The sequence below is a fragment of the Pan paniscus genome, chromosome 11 (assembly GCF_029289425.2).
Source record: "Pan paniscus chromosome 11, NHGRI_mPanPan1-v2.0_pri, whole genome shotgun sequence".
NCBI lineage: Eukaryota > Metazoa > Chordata > Mammalia > Primates > Hominidae > Pan > Pan paniscus.
This window is the reverse complement of record NC_073260.2, coordinates 42386845-42406080: the sequence shown is the minus strand read 5'-3', so window position 1 is coordinate 42406080 and position 19236 is coordinate 42386845. Positions and strand designations below refer to the sequence as shown.

The following is a 19236-nucleotide window of genomic DNA, read 5'->3' as shown; positions in this document are numbered from 1 at the left end:
GCTTAGGAAGTATGCAGGCATCTTAGGGTCTGGAGAGGGGTGATTGATTCTATCCTGCCTTTGGGCTTCATCTGATAGGCAATGTTGTCATCAGTACCTGCCAGTGAAATATTTGAGACTCCAGCCTTGCAGGGGAGGGTTGAGCTTTAGCTTACAGGTCTAGTATCTATTGCCTATATGTCCAACCTGCAGCCATCTTGAATCGCCTAAACATTTTTTTCTGGGCTGGCTGCAGTGGCTCACATCTATAATCCCAGCACTTTGGAAGGCTGAGGTGGGAGAATTGCTTGAGCCCAGGAGTTTGAGACCAGCCTGGGCAATGTAGCGAAACCCTGTCTCTACAAAAACTGTTCAAAAAAAAAAAAAAAATAGCCAGGTGTGGCAGCATGCACCTATGGTCCCAGCTACTCGAGAGGCTGAGGTGGAGGCCCTGGAGGTGGAGGCCTTGGAGGCTGAGGCTGCAGTGAGCCATGATAGTGCCACTGCACTCTAGCCTGGACAGCAGAGTGAGACCCTGTCTCAAAAAAATTTTTTTTCATATTTTTCTTTTTCTGACAGCTGAAATGAAAATAAAGGAGAGTGCTGGGTCAGAGCTTGATGCTAGACCAAGCTCAGATTTCAGTGAGTCTGAGCTTTCGCCACTAGCCTCAAAGCTACGCACAAAGGAGAAAATTATGCAGGGACAACAGAAATACCTCTGAGACCCATGATTACCAAGAAAGTAGTCAGTGTTGGGGGAGGACAAAACCAAGTAACTGTTGAAACCAGAGGGTATGGTGGAAGGAATTGTTCATTTTGGAGACCAGTATCATTAGCTTTTACTAAAGCGGATTCTGAAGTAACTGACTTAGGAGCAGGGTCTTTGGTTTTGTATGCTACAGGGTGCAAGAGCATGTTTGGGTCGATGAGGGACCCACAGTTCACTATTGAACATCACAGATGGCTATGTATGATGCAGACACAGAGGAGGTTATTTCCGAGGAAACAGCCAACCTGGTGGATTGGAAAAAAGCCACTGTAAGGTCTGTTTACCCTGAGAAGGGAAACTGTCCCTCTTCCCCTGTAAATGCCAAGTGGAGCAACCCAGATGAAGCAATTGATATCCTTCATATGTAAGCCATGTGGGACTGGTTTTCTGATGAATGAATATTCACCTGCTGAATGTGCCTGTTATCCAGGTCATGGTAAATGCTGTGGTTAAGGGGACCCCTTCTGCATGGGCACCTCGTGTAACTTTATTGCTGTAAAATCCAGCTATGGTCAGAGAAGCCTTACGTAATTTACAGCTTTCCCTCATGGGGCTTACAGATGCTAATAAAACATTAGGGTAATTAACAAGAGAACGGGGAAAGGCAAAAGGGAGAGTCAGAGGTTCATCCCAGGAAGTGGAAATGTTTAAATTTAAAAAATAAAAACATTTTTAAATGTTATTAAGAAATAAGGTGAATGTTTTTAAAAACTGATAAAGGTGAAACACAGGGGAAAAGGAAAGGAGAGAGTCACGGGACTCATCCCAGCAGGGTGGAAATCTTTAGACGGTTATTTAAAAATGGAATGAATAAATAACTTGATGGAGTTGAAAGAAAGGTCTTAATACAATACTATCAAAGGTTGGATGGACCAAAGGGAGTCCGGCCCCCATTCCCCAATATTAAAGGATCGCAAACCAGTTTTCTGTATTTTCCCCAGTTTGGAGGAATTTTAAAAGGCAAAAAGATTACTATGAGAAATCCCACCTGGAATTGCCTGGGGCAATAGACTGGCTAATCAAGGTAAGCAGAGACCAGAGTCACTTGGCCAGACCCTTGCTGGAGACCAAAAGCCTTTTATATAAGAGAGGGTGAAAGTGGTCTGGGGATGGAGAGCGAAGTTCCTGGGACTAGAACATAAAAATGTAAGCATTGATAAGATTAAGAAAGTTGGAATGTTTACACTGCCTTCATGTAAAGTAGTTGTATTTCCTTTACTTAAATGTTTTATAGGAACAGACATTGTATGTGAGTGGGGAATATTCTCCCTACTTATTTCTGGAAAACAGAAGGCATGTGAACCATCCTAAAAACAATATTAATTAGACATGCTAAAGGGGAACCAGTAAGATTACCCAAGCCCACACAGAAGACAGCAGAAGCTGGAGTGCCTGGAGAGACAGATTCTCCACTTGAGTACCCAGTACCCAGAAGAGCTCCATCATCATGAAAAGAAAATGGTTGGCCCAGCGTGGTGGCTCACGCCTGTAATCCTAGTACTTTGGGAGGCTGAGACAGGTGGATCACGAGGACAAGAGATGGAGACCATCCTGGCCAACATGGTGAAACCCTGTCTCTACTAAAAATACAAAAATTAGCTGGCATGCGCCTGTAGTCCCAGCTACTTGGGAGGCTGAGGCAGGAGAATCGCTTGAACCCGGGAGGTGAAGGTTGCAGTGAGCCGAGATTGCGCCACTGCACTCCATCCTGGTGACAGAGTGAGACTTGGTGTAAAAAAAAAAAAAAAAAAGAAAATAGTTGATACAGGGACATGCTACTGGGGGAATGCAGGGAGGCACCCACCATCCCCACAAGCAGGTGGCCTCTTTTCCTCCAAGATTGACTTTGAAACCATCTGAAGAGCTGCTGGTACCGATTTCCACTTGCCCTACAAATACCTCTTAACTGAGTGATAAACAACTGCTTGGTTTGTGGACGGCAGTTCCAGGCAAGGGGACAACATTCTGTTTGGAAGCTGCCACTCTGATCAAGGAAGTCAAAAGCAAATCAGCTCTGTGGCCGACCTGCATGCTTCTTTCCTAGCAGTGACTGAGCGGTGGCGAAGCCTCTGTGTCTGGTTTTCACTGACTCATGGGCAGTGGCCAATGGCCTGGCGACATGGTCAGGCAGAGGGGCAATGGAAACCTGGTCTATTAAAGGGATGCCCATATGAGGCATGGCCCTGTGGAAATCTGAAGGGTGCATGAAAGTAACACATCGAATGCCCATCAGAAAATCTCCCTTCCAGGTTGGAAAGTCGCCTGGAATTGGCAGATATCCCTGTTTGCTGTTCTCACTCAGGGTGGCCACCTGGGTCCGTGAAATGAGCGGCTGTGGGAACTACAGCAGTGCAGAGATGGGCTGAGTCTAGACACGTTCCTCTTGCACCCTCTCAGGCACAAAATGCCAGTAAGAACTGTTCTGTCTGCCCGCAAGACAGACAGACACTGCCGATGGCTCCGGGATAGGCTCCCTGGCGGGAAGGCCTTGAACACATCTGGCAAGTGAGACTGATGGGGTGGCCCTGGGGGCAACACATGGGTTCTGACGGGAATGGACGCTGGCTCGGGACTGGGCTTGGCTTACCTGGTGGGAGATGCAAGGACTCAGGGTGATCTCCAGAGCAGGAGATACTACACAGATGTGGAAGCCTACCATCATTTCTCCAGAGGAAGGAACACACGGTACAGCCCGTGCTGTCTGACAGTGGGAAGGAGAGGTCCCCCTCAGAGTTATAGTTTGAGAGGGAAGTGGAGTGGGCCTTGGTTATCTGAATCAGGGAGAGATAAGACCATGAAGGGTTGGCTGACCTGCCTTCACAAGTGTGCGCTTATACGTACCAGGAGTGGGGCTAAAGAAGGGTCCCCATTCAGTTTTCCTCTATTTTTCTAGTGGAGCTGGGAAAGGAGGGGCAGGGAGGATGCTGGTATGACTGCAATTCTTGACAAGGGAAGAGTACACTAGTATAATGACTATGATTTTTTCCTTTTTCTCCACATCACCTCAGGTTTCTTTTTCCCCTACCTGATGCAGTGGTCCTAGGATGAGGGCTACAAGTACAAGTGCAGAAAGCAGGGATGACTCCTAAGCAACAAACTGTAGCTGTGTTTCTCAACTTTATGCCGGCATTTCTAAGGGCCTGATAGAAGTGGGTTGTACAAAATTTGGGTTCATTAGTTTATACCTATGTAACCTTACCTCATCTGAGTGGGAGTGGGAGTGGACTGGGGGGAAGCACTCACTAGGCTAATATTGCTGTCTACAATCTAGACCACCACTGTGGTGAGAGAGAGAGAGAGAGAGAGAGAGAGAGAGAGAGATATGCCTGTGTGACAGAGACCCCTGTCTCAAAAACATAATACATAATTTTTAATATAATTTTTTATTTTTTGAGACAGAGTTTTGCTCTTTCACCCAGGCTAGAGTGCAGTGGTGTGATCTTGGCTCACTGCAACCTCCACTTCCCGGGTTCAAGCGATTCTCCTGCCTCAGCCTTCCAAGTAGCTGGGCCAGCATGCCTGGTTCATTTTTGTATTTTTAGTAGAGATGGGGTTTCATCATGTTGGCTAGGCTGGTCTCGAACTCCTGACCTCAAGTGATCTGCCCACCTCAGCCTCCCAAAGTGCTGGCATTACAGGTGTGAGCCTCCGTGCCTGGACTTTATATAATTTTTTTTTTTTTTTTTTTTTTTTTTTAGACAGAGTCTTGCTCTGTCGCCTAGGCTGGAGTTCAGAGGCCCAATCTCGGCTCACTGCAACCTCCGTCTCCCAGGTTCAAGTGATTCTCCTGCCTCAGCTTCCCAAGTAGCTGGGATTACAGTCGTGTGCCACCATGCCTGACTAATTTTTGTATTTTTAGTAGAGACGGGGTTTCACCATGTTGGCCAGGCTGGTCTTGAACTCCTGACCTCAAGTGAGCAGCCCGCCTCGGCCTCCCAAAGTGCTAGGATTACAGGCGTGAGCCACTGTGCCTGGCCTTTATATAAATTTTTTATATAAAATTTTATATAATTTTTTTTGAGACAGGGTCTCGCTCAGTCACACACGCTGTCATGGCTCACTGCAGTATTGACCTCTTGGGAACAAGTGATCCTCTCACTTCAGCCTCCTTAATAGCTGGGATCACAGCTGCATGCCACCATGCCTGGATAATTTTTGTATGTTTTGAAGAGATGAGGTCTCCCTATGTTGCCCAGGCTGGTCTCAAACTCCTGGGCTCAAGAGATCTGCCTGCTTCGGTCTCCCAGAGTGAGGAGAGTACAGACAGTGGCAATTTTAATTTCCCTTCCAAAGGTGGAAAAGTTTGGATATTAATGGAGAGAAAGGAATGGTAGCTGAGTGTAAAGAAATGAATAAATGCGTTATAAATTGAGGGAAATCCAATATTACATGAACACCTTGAAAGAAGCTCAGCGCAAGAGATGGTACTGTCTCTTAGCTCAATGATCCCAGATGCCTGAAAGGATGAAAGATGTGTGTGCCGAGACCACTCGCTTTTGGAACCTGGCAAGATGGACTGGAAGCCTGCAAACCTGAATGGCCTTGCCCTGGCAGACATTCATACAGTCTGATGGACTGGACTAATTATTAGTGACTGAACTGGATTCCACTAATGTAGCAGTATCTTTTGAGTTGCATGTCCTTTGGTTGTAAGAGACCCTGGTTCAAAGACCAGGGGTGGACTGTGATTGGTCTTCAACCCAATTCCTGACTTACAACTCCTAAAATCCTTAGAAACACCAAAATAATGGGTTTTTGTATGCAAATAAGTAGACTGGTGGCTGGTAGCCACTAGGTAGCTTCAGGATGGGGGCTGGTCACCAGAAAGGCCAAGGCAGGGTTAGGATTTGGACTTTGAGCCATGCCTGGAGAGGGGAGAAAAGTCTAAGTCTAAGCTGAACACCAGTGGCCAATAGTTTAATCAATCATGCCTGCTTAATAAAACTTCCATAAAACCCCAAAAGGACAGGGTTCGAAGAGGGGGCGCACCCAGGAAGGGCGTGGAAGCGCCACACCCCTTACCCCATACCGTGCCCTATGCATTTCTTCACCTGCATCCATTGTAATATCCTTTTAAATAAATGGGCAATTGTAAATAGGTGTTTCCTTGAGTTCTGTGAGCTGCTGTAGCAAATTAACCAAACCCAAAAAGAGGGTCGTGGGAACTCCATCTTGAAGCCAGTTGTTCAGAAGTTCTGGAGAACTAGACTTGTGACTGGTGTCTGAAATGGGGACAGTCTTGTGGGACTGAGCCTTCGACCTGTGGGATTTGAGGCTAACTCCAGGTAGATAATACTGCGATTGAATTGGAAGACACCCAGCTGGTGTCCACTGCAGCAATGATTGCTTCCTTGCTGGTGGGGTAAAATCCCTGCACATTTGGTCCACAGAAGTCTTCTCTCTGCTCCAAGGATTCCACATGGACCTTTAAATGAATCTGAAGTCCTCTATGGATAATAGAATTGTCAACTATGCTCCCAATTCCACTATGGAAAAGGGAGTAGGTGTGAGGTAGAGGGTCTTGAGGTGTCCATGAAGCCATCTCATTCCCTTGATAGAGGGAATCTCAGAAAGTATGGCCACTTACTCTTCTCCAGATCCCATCAGGAAAAAGAGAAATCCTGAATGATGTTATGTAAAAGTACACCATGCTACCCATTGTCTCCGAAGACATTCTGACCAATGCTACTGGTGCCTTTTTTTTTTTCTTGAGATGGAATCTTGCCCTGTCGCCCAGGCTGGAGTGCAGTGGCACAATCTTGGCTCACTGCAACCTCCGCCTCCCAGGTTCAAGCGATTCTTCTGTCTCAGCCTCCTGAGTAGCTGGGACTACAGGCGTGCACCACCACACCTGGCTAATGTTTGTACTTTTAGTAGAGATGGGGTTTTACCATGTTGGCCAGGCTGGTCTTGAACTCCTGACCTCAAGTGATCCGCTCACCTTGGCCTCCCAAAGTGCTGGGATTACAAGCATGAGCCACTGCGCTTGGCCATCCTGGCACCTTTCATCATGAATGGAATGTGCCTTGCCAATTCAGGTTTTCAGCCCTAACCATTTGTCAGGTAGCTCTGCTCTAGCTTACCCTATTGTGACCTGGTGTCTGGTCTCCATTTTCAAGGAGTTGCGTCACTGCACCGTGGAACCCCAGGCTCCTGCACAGCGACTCCTGTTGGTGATTTCCAAATAATGGCTGAGGTTCCCACTCGGGGAGAACAGGTCATGGCGTGGATGGGGCAGTTATTGGAGGCCTGCAGCCTTGGAAGTTTCAACTCAAACACCCCCACCACCTTAGAGTTCCTCCTCAGGGACAAAGCATCCATTTTAATGATGAGAAAGGACCCATCTGCTGCCCACCACCAAAGGCAGCAGAAAAATGTCTAACATCATAAAGGGCATCAAATAACACACACTCTTCTATTTAGATCTAATAGACTTAACAGATCTTCTATTGAGATCTTTTATTTTAGATCTAATATACCATGGACACCTTTCTTTGTCGATATATATAGAGCATTCTACTGTTAGACCACATTGTAATTCATTTAACAATCTCTTTTTCTCCTGTTGATGGACATTTAAATTTTTTTCACTTACAAACAACACTGCAATGAATATCTTTGTGCATGTGTTTTTATAGATGTTTAAAAATATTGTTATAAAACTGATATCTGGGCCGGGCATGGTGGCTCACGCCTGTAATTCCAACACTTTGGGAGGCCAAGGCAGGCAGATCACCTGAGGTCAGGAGCTTGAGACCAGCCTGGCCAACATGGTGAAACCCCATCTCTACTGAAAATACGAAAATTAGCCGGGCGTGGTGGGGCATGCCTGTAATCCCAGTTACTCGGGAGACTGAGGCAGGAGAATCACTTGAACCCGGGAGGTGGGGGTTGCAGTGAGTTGAGAATGCACCATTGCACTCCAGCCTGGGTAACAAGAGCAAAACTCCATCTAAAAAAAGTAAATAAATAAAAATAGAAATAAAACTAATCTCTGGAAATGGAACTACTTGCTGAAAAAAGTTATTTTAACGTGTACTCCCTCTGTAGTTAAAGAGAATGTCTATAACCCTCACAACTCATAAATCAGCTCACTTTATAGGTGGAACATGACCTAATAGCTGGATTTTTTTTTTTTTTGAGATGGAGTCTCCCTCTGTCGCCTAGGCTGGAGTGCACTGCAACCTCCGCCTCCCGGGTTCAAGTGATTCTTCTGCCTCAGCCTCCCCAAGTAGCTGGGACTACAGGCATGTGCCACCACACACAGCTAATTTTTTTTTTGTATTTTTAGTAGAGACAAAGTTTCACCATGTTGGTCAGGCTGGTCTCGAACCCTTGACCTCAGGTGATCTGCCCACGTCGGTCTTCCAAAGTGCTGGGATTACAGGCATGAGCCACTGCACCTGGCTGATGTTTTTTATACAAAATTGAGGGTCTGTACATACACAACTGGAATGGATTTAATTAACTCCTCACAACATCACACCAAGTAGGAATTGCTAATCCATTCTCCAACTGAAAAACAAAAAGTGAGTTAGCTGTGTGTCCTTAGGCAAATAATTTCAGTTCTCTCTGCTTCTAGTTCCCCAGTAGAAAAAAGTAAATGGCAATATCTTCCTTCTCTACTACATAGGCGTGATGATCAGTTTTGCTTGTTAATTTGGGTGGGTTACAGTTCCCAGTTATTCAGTCAAACACGAATCTAGGTGGTATGCATGGATTTTGTGGATATGAAGAAAGTCCATATTAGTTAGGTTTAAGTAAAGGAGATCATCCCAGATAATCTGAGTGGGCCTGATCCAATCAGTTGAAGTATTTTAAGAGCAAAGCTGATGCTTCCCTGGGGAAGAAGAAATTCCACTCATGTGCTTGGCTGTACTGGACAGTCCTAGCATGGTTTTCGTGAGAGCCCACCCTACAGATTTTGAACTTGCCTGGCCAGGCCCCACAATTACATAAACCAATTCCCTGCAATAAATCTTGTCATGTGTATCTCCCACTGGCTCTGCCTCTTTGAGCACAATGGGCATGTGTTGGAAACTAAAGTACTATATATCTGCAAGGTATTTTACAGTGCCTCTGGATTGTGTGAGAACACAGTTTATAGTTTCAATGTGCTAGGGAGGATGGCAAAAGAGAAAGACTGAAAAGATCTCTTGTTGCACACTGCACCTGGGTGAGTCTCATCTGAAGAACGAGTCATGGTGGTCACTGCAGGAAGGACTCTGCAGATCCAGAGTGAAGCTGGCATCAGGCCCTGTGTCGTGGTCCAGGTTCTCTGGAAAGAAAGAAAGGAAGGGAACAAATGAATGAGAAAGAAAGAAAGAAAGAAAGAGAGAGAGAGAGAGAAAGAGAGAGAGAGAAAGAGACAGCGAGAAAGAGAGAGAGGGAGGGAGGAACGAAGGGAGGAAGGAAGGAAGGAAAGGGGAAAGAAAGAAGGAAGGGAAAGAAGGAGAGAGAAAGAGAAAGAATAGGAAAGAAAGAGAAAGAAAGAAAGAAAAAGAAAGAAAAAGAGAGGAAAAGAAAGAGAAAGAAAGACAAGACTGAAAAAACACAGGTCTGAGTGCTGGAATGTGGCTTGACCTCTAGCAGGCTGTGTGATATTTAATATAATAATAATAATAATAATAATCTCTTTGGAACTCCATTTTCTTATTTATAAAATATAACAGGTAGGAGTTGGGTCTTTTTTTAGACCTAAAAAGGACCTTTTTTAAGAGCTAACAAGGTTAAACTATGTGTTTGTTTAATATCCATGATTAGGCTTTAAAATCTTTTTTTAATTATCAGCTTTATTGAGGTATAGTTTACGTACAATGAAATTCACCAAATTTAAGTATACATGTTGATGAGTTTTGAATACATACGTACAAAATGCATACAATTGTGTCACCACCACCACCATCACAATAATTATTTAGAATATGAAGAAGAACAGAAGCCTGGACCCTGCCAGACACTGATCAGCTCTGTCCCTATGGCTTTGCCTTTATTAGAATCTCATAGAATAGATGTGTGTATGTTTTTGTGTCTGGCTTCCTTCACTTAGCACAATGCTTCTGAGATTCATATTTGATCATTAGTGCGTTTTGTTCTAATTTCACACTGGCTATTTGTATATCTTCTAAAATAGACAGCTTATATCCTTTGCCCATTTTTTATTGGGTCATTGATTTTTTTCATCAGAGATGTATAGAAGCATATGTTTTGAAAGGCAATGAATAATATGAAAGTTGATTTTATTTTTCTTAAAGCTTCTTGAGTGCATCTTGTCCCACCAAATTCCCCATTTGGAGCCACCAATGGCTGGAGACACCGTTCTTCGTTCTCTACCACCCTGGAGGTGCTTGCTCCCTTCCACCGCCCAGGTTGCCACAGAGGAGCACACCCTGGTGCACCCACACTGGCCTGATTCTCACCAGTGCCCAGGCTGGACAGGGGCTGGATCCTTGGAGGGGAAAGGAGAGGACAGAGCACCAGCTTCCACCCCTGCTCCTTGGCTCCCATCTTTGGGTGGCTTCCCCAGCTGCAGAGTTGTAGACTCTGGCCTTTGTCATTGTCCCTGAGTCTGTGCACCTGGTCCTGGGACCAGAAACCCCACATCGCCAAATGGGCAGGAGAGGCTCTCCATCTCATTACATTCTGCTTCCTTACTGGCTATAAACATTCAGAAAACCTCACAGGGCTGGGCATTCTCCACCAAGGCTACTTTCAAATCCTTAGCAAAGAAAGAATGCTAGACAAATCTGTTAGGCTGGAGGAATGGAAAACCTACTTGGACAGACAAGAAGATTACTCCAGCCCCGCTCACCACCAGAGGCTAACTGAACCCCCCAATCTCATTTCTCTTCTTTCCCAGCCTGCACCGTTATGACATGGTGCTGAGAAGAGCTCATCATCTCTCAATGCCCTGCACTGGGCAGCAGGGAGGGAGGGAGGCCTTGATCCTACTGCACTGGGACAGGTGTGTGCCTGGCTACCTGGGGAAATACTGTGGCCCACAAGGGCTAGGCTGCATTGTATGTCATTGACAGGGCACCACCCTTCAGGTGCACGCCCAGTTAAGCAGGTTGTCATGTACAAGCCTCAGTACCCAACCACTAAGTGCACCGTCTTTGGGGGAAAATACATCTTGTTTTCCACACAGCTGACTGACCACACACCAAAGACACACAACCTGCTTATAAACTGGGACTCCCCCGTTGGAATCTTCTGGAAAACTTGAGTGTGCTTCTCAGGCAGAAGTTTACCCTTTAAGCAGGGAAAAATGGAATTTGTGGCTCAGTTTTTCTTTCTATTCTATCTCTAACTAGTCCAAAATGGAATTGAGGAGGAATAAAACAGCAAGGAACTCTGAAATTAGAATGGCAACAATGGAAGAAGATTGTCTTGGTTCAACTCCAATAGCCACCTTAGATCTCTTATTAAGAGCTATTAACTGGAAAATAATTGCATAATAGCCTTCCTATGATAATTCCAAATTTGTTTGTATTCCAGAATTTCTTTCTAGAATGCTCCAAAATTCCCATCTCTGAACTTATGAAGTCTTCCCTAGAATCTGCAAATTCTCAAAGTCTTTAGAGACTCACTGGTCACTTGCTGGACAGGGGTTCTGTAAAAGGATTCTGGGGAGTTTGACTCAGTGTTCAACAAAGGCCCTTCCAAAGTTTTAGGGTCTGATTCTGGGATTCCCAAGGGGACCTGGAGCCTTTCTCACATCTTCCTTGTGGAAGAGCACCTGCTTCATCCTCTGTTGCAACACAAAGAACCATTGTGAAGCTCCATGGTGAGTTTCCGTGAGTTTATTCCACCACGTGTGGCTCAGGCAGGCATGGATTTACAGGTATGTCTGTGCTATGTTTCATATTCAAATGTATAGTTCCAACTGTTTACTTTATCAGCTGTACTCTTTGTCTTCCTTGTGTTCTGTCAAGCATCAAATCCAGTGTCATCTCTGTGTGGGTACCCTGCAAATGCTAATTGGTGGTGACAAAATAATGATGTTGACTGATGAATCATTTGGCCCCATAAAACTGATGAATCATTTGGTTGGAGAGTCCCAGGTTCAGCAGTTACGTAATGTGGCTTCACCAAACAGGTAATGTTTCATACCTCAGAGCAACATGGAACATTTTGCCGGCCAGGGCCTAGTCATTTCTATTCACAGCTGAAAAGCCTTCTCTGAAGAGTAGAACTTGTTTTTTTTAAAAAAAAATCAACCCTGTAGGCAGACGTTTCATGTAAGAGATACAGCTGTTTGCTTTGATTTAGGCTTCTACCAAAACTACTACCCAAACTCCCACACTGATTGGCAATTAGCTGAACAAACAGATGGAGCAAGAGCCTGAATCAGATCATAAAACAAATAAACAAATTCATGTGAGTCTTAACACTTCAATGGTATTGTTCCCACCTTCCTGTGGAAAGGTATGGACATCTTAAAATAAACAGGCTATGGAGGCCTGGTGCAGTGGCTCATGCCTGTAATCCCAGCACTTTGGGAGGCCGAGGTGGGCGGATCACGAGGTCAGGGGATTGAGACCAACCTGGCTAACACGGTGAAACCCCGTCTCTACTAAAAATACAAAAAGTTAGCCGGGTGTGGTGGTAGGCACTTGTAGTCCCAGCTAGTCGGGAGGCTGAGGCAGGAGAAAGGCGTGAACCCGGGAGGTGGAACTTGCAGTGAGCCGAGATCACACCACTGCACTCCAGCCTGGGTGACAGAGCGAGACTCCGTCTCAAAAAAAAAAAAAAGAAAAAAAAAGAAAAAAATAGGTAAGTTTTTGGTTTACCAAAAATTTGAAAATTTTCGACCTCCAAAAGTGCAATTTTACATGGTTCAACCTAATGAAAGGTTTAAGAATTCTCAGAATGTATATGTTTCAGTATAGGTATCTGTTAATATAAAAATTAGCACACTCCTAATACTTGCTTCTGGACAAATTCATGCTTGTTCTTACTTGGTATCCCTTTTCAGGTAATGAAGAAAATGTATTTCACATGTTTTCTAAAAATTAAAAGTCAAAAATTTTAATTGAAAATTAGAATTTTAAACAGAAATTTTTTCCTTTGCTACAGAATCCAAAATCCAGTACATTTTGCAAATTGGTGGAAGTTGTGCAGATCTGACGCACTGACCTGTGAGAGTCTACACAATCATGAACAATTTTTTTTTTTGAGACGGGGTCTCGTTCTGTCACCCAGGCTGGAGCACAGTGGCATGATCTCAGCTCTCTGCAACCTCCGCCTCCTGGGTTTAAGTGATTCTCCTGCCTCAGCCTCCTGAGTCGCTGGGATTACATGTGCGCGCCACCACACTCAGCTAATTTTTATATTTTTAATAGAGACGGGATTTCACCATGTTGGTCAGGCTGGTATCGATCTCCTGACCTCATGGTCCACCTGCCTAAGCCTCCCAAAGTGCTGGGATTACAGGCATGAGCCACCGTGCCCAACCATGAACAATTTTTAAAACACGAATTCTTTTTTTTATTATTTTTTGAGACAGGGTCTTACTCTGTCACCCAGGATGGAGTGCAATGGCATGATCTCAGTTCACTGTAGCCTTGACCTCCTGGGCTCCAGCGATCCTTCTACCTCAGCCTCCTGAGGAGCTGGGACTACAGGTGTGTGCTACCACGCTTGGCTAATTTTTATATTTTTGTAGAAGTGAGGTTTGCCATGTTGCCCAGGCTGGTCTGGAACTCCTGGGCTCAAGCAATTTGCCCACCTCAGCTTCCCAAAGTGCTGAGATTACAGATGTGAGCCACCACACCCAGCTGTGAATTCCTTTTGATAAGACATGCTCCCTCCAGTTGCCAAAGTCCTCTATGCTATCTACAGGTTTGCTTGAACATTTGTATTTTCCTATAGGGCCCTCCAGCACTTCAATTTTCCACCTCTGTCTTAGATGACACTGATATCTCATTGCTCCTCCTCCGATGTGATGAAACTTTGATGAAGTCAGGGTGTTAGGAGGGGAAGCCATACTTCCTCCAGGGATTCCACCTTATGGCCACTATTTTTCTCACAGTGAGAACAAAAGGAGACAAGATTCCAGGAGAAGATGCTCAGCTTCTCTCAAATCCAAAAGATGCAAATTAAAGTAAGATAACTTCTTATTTTTAACCTCTAAGTTTTATAAAATTAAATAGATTAAATAATATTTAGGGTTGGTGTGAGTGTGGAGAAGTGGGTCCCCTCATTTACTGGTAAGTTGATGTAATTTTGTTGACCAAAAAATTGGGAATATTTATGCTTTGTAAAAAAGTACATACTGTTTGCCTCAATAAATCCACTTATAGTCTACAAAAGTAGTCACACAAGCATGGATATTATATTCACATATTCAAAGATTTTTCTGTAGCATAGTTTATAATATAAAAAACTGAAAAGAATCTATAAGTTTATCAATAATGAGATTTTAAATTATGGTTACATGTGATGGTTAAGCAGAATGAGTTGTATCTGTGTGTATAGTTGTATCTGTGTGTAATGAAAAGGTGTGCAGGATAACTGTAAGTACAAAAAAAACAAACTTCAGAACAATGTTTATAGTATGATCCTATTAAAAAACCAAAATAATAATACATTATTTGGCAAAACTCTCTTTCATAAATAAGGGAGGGATAAAGACTTCTTCACACAAACAGAGGGAGGGAGTCCATTACCACTAAACTTGCCTTACAAGAAATACTAAAAGGAGTTCTTCAAACTGAAAATGAAAGGCTGCTAATTAATCATATGAAAACATATGAAAGTATAAAATTCACTGGTAAAGGTACATATATAGTCAAAAGTATTAAGAGTAACTTTACAATAATTCATTAAGTGATACACAACATAAAAGATGTAAAGTGTGATATCAAAAACAATGTGTATGTGTGTGTGCAGAGCTTTTATACAGGATCAAAGTTAAGTTGTTATCAGCTTAAAATGGATTATTTTAACTATAAGATGTTTTAAGATGCCTCATAGCAATCATGAAGCAAAAACTTAGCAGATACACTAAGATGAAGAGAAAGGAATCAAAGCATACCACTACTGAAAATCCTCAAATCACAAATAAAGACAGCAAGAGAGGAAAAAAATAGTGAAAGAGCTGCAAACAACCAGAAAACAATGAACAAAATGACAATAATCAATCCTTCTCTATCAATAATTACTTTAAATGTAAATGAACTAAATTTGCTGATCAAAAGACACAGGGTGGCTTTATGGATTTAAAAAATACAAAAACAAGGCCAGGCCCAGTGGTTCATACCTGTAATCCCAGCACTTTGGGAGGCAGATGTGGGTGGATTGCTTGAGGCTGGGAGTTCCAGACCAGCCTGGCCAACATGGCAAAACCCCGTCTCTACTAAAAATACAAAAATTAGCCGGGTGTGGTGGTGAATGCCTGTGGTTGCAGCTACTAGGGAGGCTGAGGCAGGAGAATTGCTTGAACCTGGGAGGCAGAGTTGCAGTGAGTCAAGATTGTGCCACTGCACTCTAGTCTGGGAGACAGAGTGAGACTGAGTCTCAAAAAAAAAAAAAAAAAAAAAAGAAAAGAAAAAACAAGACCCAACTATATGTTGCTACAAGAGACTGACGTCACCTTTAAAGCTACACACAGACTGAAAGTGAAGGGATGAAAAAAGATATTCCATGCAAATGGGAAGCAAAGAGCACAGGGGTAGTTATACTAGACAAAATAGGCTTTAAGTCAAAAACTGACAAGACAAAGATGGTTATTATATAATGATAGAGGAGTCAATTCATAAAGAGGACAGAACAGTTGTAAATAATATGCACCCAACATCGGGTACACTTAAATATATAAGGCAAATATTCACAGATCTAAAGGGAGGAATAGACAGCAATACAATAATAGCAAGAGACTTTAATACTCCATTTTCAACAATAGATAGAACATTCAGACAGGAAAACAGTAAGAAAGAAAACATTAGACTTGAATTAAACTTTAGACCAAATGGACTTAACAGACAAAAATAGAACATTCCATCCAACAACAACAGAATGCACATCTTCTTAAGCACACATGGAACACTGTCCAGGACAGAGCAAATGTTGGGCCACAAATCAAATCTTAATAAATTTGAGAAGATATAGATCATATCAAGTATCTTTTTGGACCACAACGTTATGAAACTAGAAATCAATAACGGGAGAAAAATGGGAAAGTTCACAGATACATGGAAATCAAACATGCTTCTAAGCAATCAATGGGTAAAAGAAATCAAAGGGGAAAATGAAACATTTTGAGACAAAGAAAAATGGAAACAAAACATACCAAAACTTATGGGATGCAGCAAAAGCAGTTCTAAGAGGGAAATTTATAGTAAGAAATGCCTGCATTAAAAAAGAAGAGGCCAGGCATGGTGGCTCACCCCTGTAATCCTAGCACTTTGGGAGGCCAAGGTGGGTGGATCACTAAAGCCCAAGAGTTTGAGACCAGCCTGGGCAACATAGGGGATCCCTATCTCCACACACACACACAAAAATAATAAAACATAAAATTAGCTGGATGTTGTGGTACAAGCCTGTCATCCTAGTTACTCAGGAGGCTGAGGTGGGAGGATCACTTGAGCCTGGGAGGTCAGGGCTGCAGTGAGCCGAGATTGTGTCCCTGCACTCCAGCCTGGGCAGCAGAGCGAGAACCTGTCTCAAAAAAAAAAAAAAAAAAAAAAAAAAAAAGAGATTTGGACTTGATGGTTCTGTGGTAAGCAAAAGAAGTGAGGTGATGGATAGGTTAATTAGCTTGATTTAATCATCCTATATATACACATATCACATTGTACCCCATAAATGTTTATGATTTGTCAATCAAAAGTAAAGAAAAGCAATGTTGAAAGCATTGACAGAAAAGTTAGGCATTCAAAATGCAATATTTCTCTGAACTGCAGTTTTCTTATTTGTATAAAACACAACAAAACAAAAAATCATGTTGCATATCCTAAATATATACAATTTTTATTTGTCAGTCATACTTGAATGAAGCTGGAAAGGTGCGGAGCTGGGATGGCGCTGCCTGGGAAGGAAGAGCCGCGGCGGGATTGGTCTAGGAGGAGGCCTAGGCCCGACCTGCGGTGGTGGGTCTTGCCTCGACGGGGCTGCTTCGCGCCCTCTCCTCTGCTCCAGCTTCGCCCACTTCCCCTTGCCAGCGGGCTAGGCACAGGGCAGACCTGCCGGAGCCACGGAAGATGAGGTGGCCCGCAGTGCCAAGAAGATGGACAAGATGGTGCAGGAGAAGAACACGGCCGGAGCACTGGGTTTGTTAACAGAGCTTCAGAATGTTCTGGAATTACTGCGGTCCACAGGAACTGGAATGTTACTTAATGTTAGTCTCAAGCAGAGTGCAGATGAGGAAGTTACATCTTTAGCAAAGTCTGTCGTCAAATCCTGGAAAAAGTTGCCAGATAAGCCATCAAGTGAGAAAGACCCTAACAAAAAGCAAATAGAACCTGTAATGACATCGCAGAATAGCAAAAGAAAGTAGCTCCAGCGGCAATGTAAGCGGCAGAAAGGATAAGACAAATGCTTGAGATATTTGTTTCATCTGTTCCTTGGCAAGAAGCGCTTCTGATTCTGTGCGGATGAAGTACAGGGAGATGCTTGCTGCAGCTCTTCGAACAGGAGATGACTGCATTGAAATGGGAGCTGATGAGGAAGAATTAGGATCTCGAATTGAGGAAGCTATAGATCCAGAAAGAGGGAATACAGGCATGAAGTACAAAAATAGAGTCCAAAGTAAGATATCAAATCTTACAGATGCAAAGAATCCAGATTTAAGGAAAAATGCACCGTGTGGGAATATTCCTCCTGACTTACTTGCTAGAATGACAGCAGAAGAAATGGCTAGTGATGAGCTCAAAGAGATGCACAAAAACTTGACGCAAGAAGCCATCAGAGAGCATCAGATGGCCAAGATAGGTGGAACCCAGCCTGATTCGCTCACATGTGGCAAATGTAAAAAGAAGAATTGCACTTCCACACAGGTGCAAGCCTGCAGTGCTGGTGAACCAATGACAACGTTTGTTGACTGTAACGAATGTGGAAATCAACAGAAGTTCTGTTGAGATGGAAAAATTGGCAAAATATCTGGACCACTAAGAAAACGGATTTTGTAATTAGCTTAAACCTAGGACAAGCAACTAGTTTTCCTGCAAATCAGATTTTTAGAGCAATATACATCCCGCGGGTTAGGCTTTGTTTTTGACCCAGCATCCCTTCCTTAAGTGTCTTCTGTAGTTCCTGATCAGTAGGGAGACCACATGATAATTGTATGGGATCTGTTTTAAAACTTTTTTCATTTTTATAAATAAGTCGATATTAAACTTTTATAAATTAAACTTCTGGCAATTTATTTTTTTTCTTTCTTAAAGGAAAATATACCCTAATTTTTTTTTTTTTTTTTTTTTTGAGACAGAGTCTCACTCTTTCACCAGGCTGGCGTGCAGTGGCGCGGCTCACCGCAACCTCCACCTTCCAGGTTCGAGCTATTCTCCTGCTCTGCCTCACGAGTAGCTGGAACTACAGGTGCACACCACCACACCCAGCTAATTTTTGTATTTTTATACAGACGGGGTTTTACAATGTTGGCCAGGATGGTCTCGATCTCTTGATCTTGTGATCTGCCTGCCTTAGCCTCCCAGAGTGCTAGGATTACAGGCATGCGCCACCGCGCCTGGCCATTTATTTATTTATTTATGTATTTATTGAGATGGACTCTCACTCTGTTGCCCAGGCTGGAGTGCAGTGGCACAATCTTGGCTCACTACAACCTCTGCCTCCTGGGTTCAAGGGATTCTCCTGCCTCAGCCTCCTGAGTAGCCAGGTCTACAGGTGTGCGCCACCATGCCCTGCTAATTTTTGTATTTTTAGTAGAGACAGTGTTTCACTGTGTTGGCCAGGCTGGTCTCTAACTCCTGACCTTATGATCTGCCCGCTTCAGCCTCCCAAAGTGCTGGGATTACAGGCATGAGCCACTGCGCCCGGCCAACTTTTTTTTTAACAGTGTGAAATATACACAGTAGAAATTCTGTTATTCTCTGTTATTAGTACATAAATGGAAATACATTTTTTCCCATATTGGCGTGTATCTACAAATATTAAAGGAGGAGAAAAGGTAATATACTTTTAGATTTACCACATATGGTGTGTATTCAAATAACACGTGACCAGCTTATCAAAATTGTACATAATATTTGAACTAACTTATTAATTTGATTTTAATTATTATGTCCAAAAGCTTGGGATGCTAGATACTACTTTGCATCTGTAACTAACTGTGATCCTCATTTCTTGTAATTTCTTGTGCTTATATATTACTTGTTCTTAATAGATTTTACTTTGGAAACAAGACTGTTGAGATCAGTTTGGTTTTGTTGTTAATTTACCTGTTTGACTTCATAATGTATTTTAGTTTTGCAGAAGAACACTTGTAGATTAGAAGGCTTTTCATAAATCCCCTCACAGGCAAAGAGGAA

General features: G+C 43.2%; 1 pseudogene; it reads left to right on the top strand.

Annotated features, from left to right (window-relative positions):
- Positions 1 to 16544: 16544 nt before the first annotated feature.
- On the top strand, positions 16545 to 18739 carry LOC100975114 (transcription elongation factor A protein 1-like; annotated as a pseudogene).
- Positions 18740 to 19236: the final 497 nt, after the last annotated feature.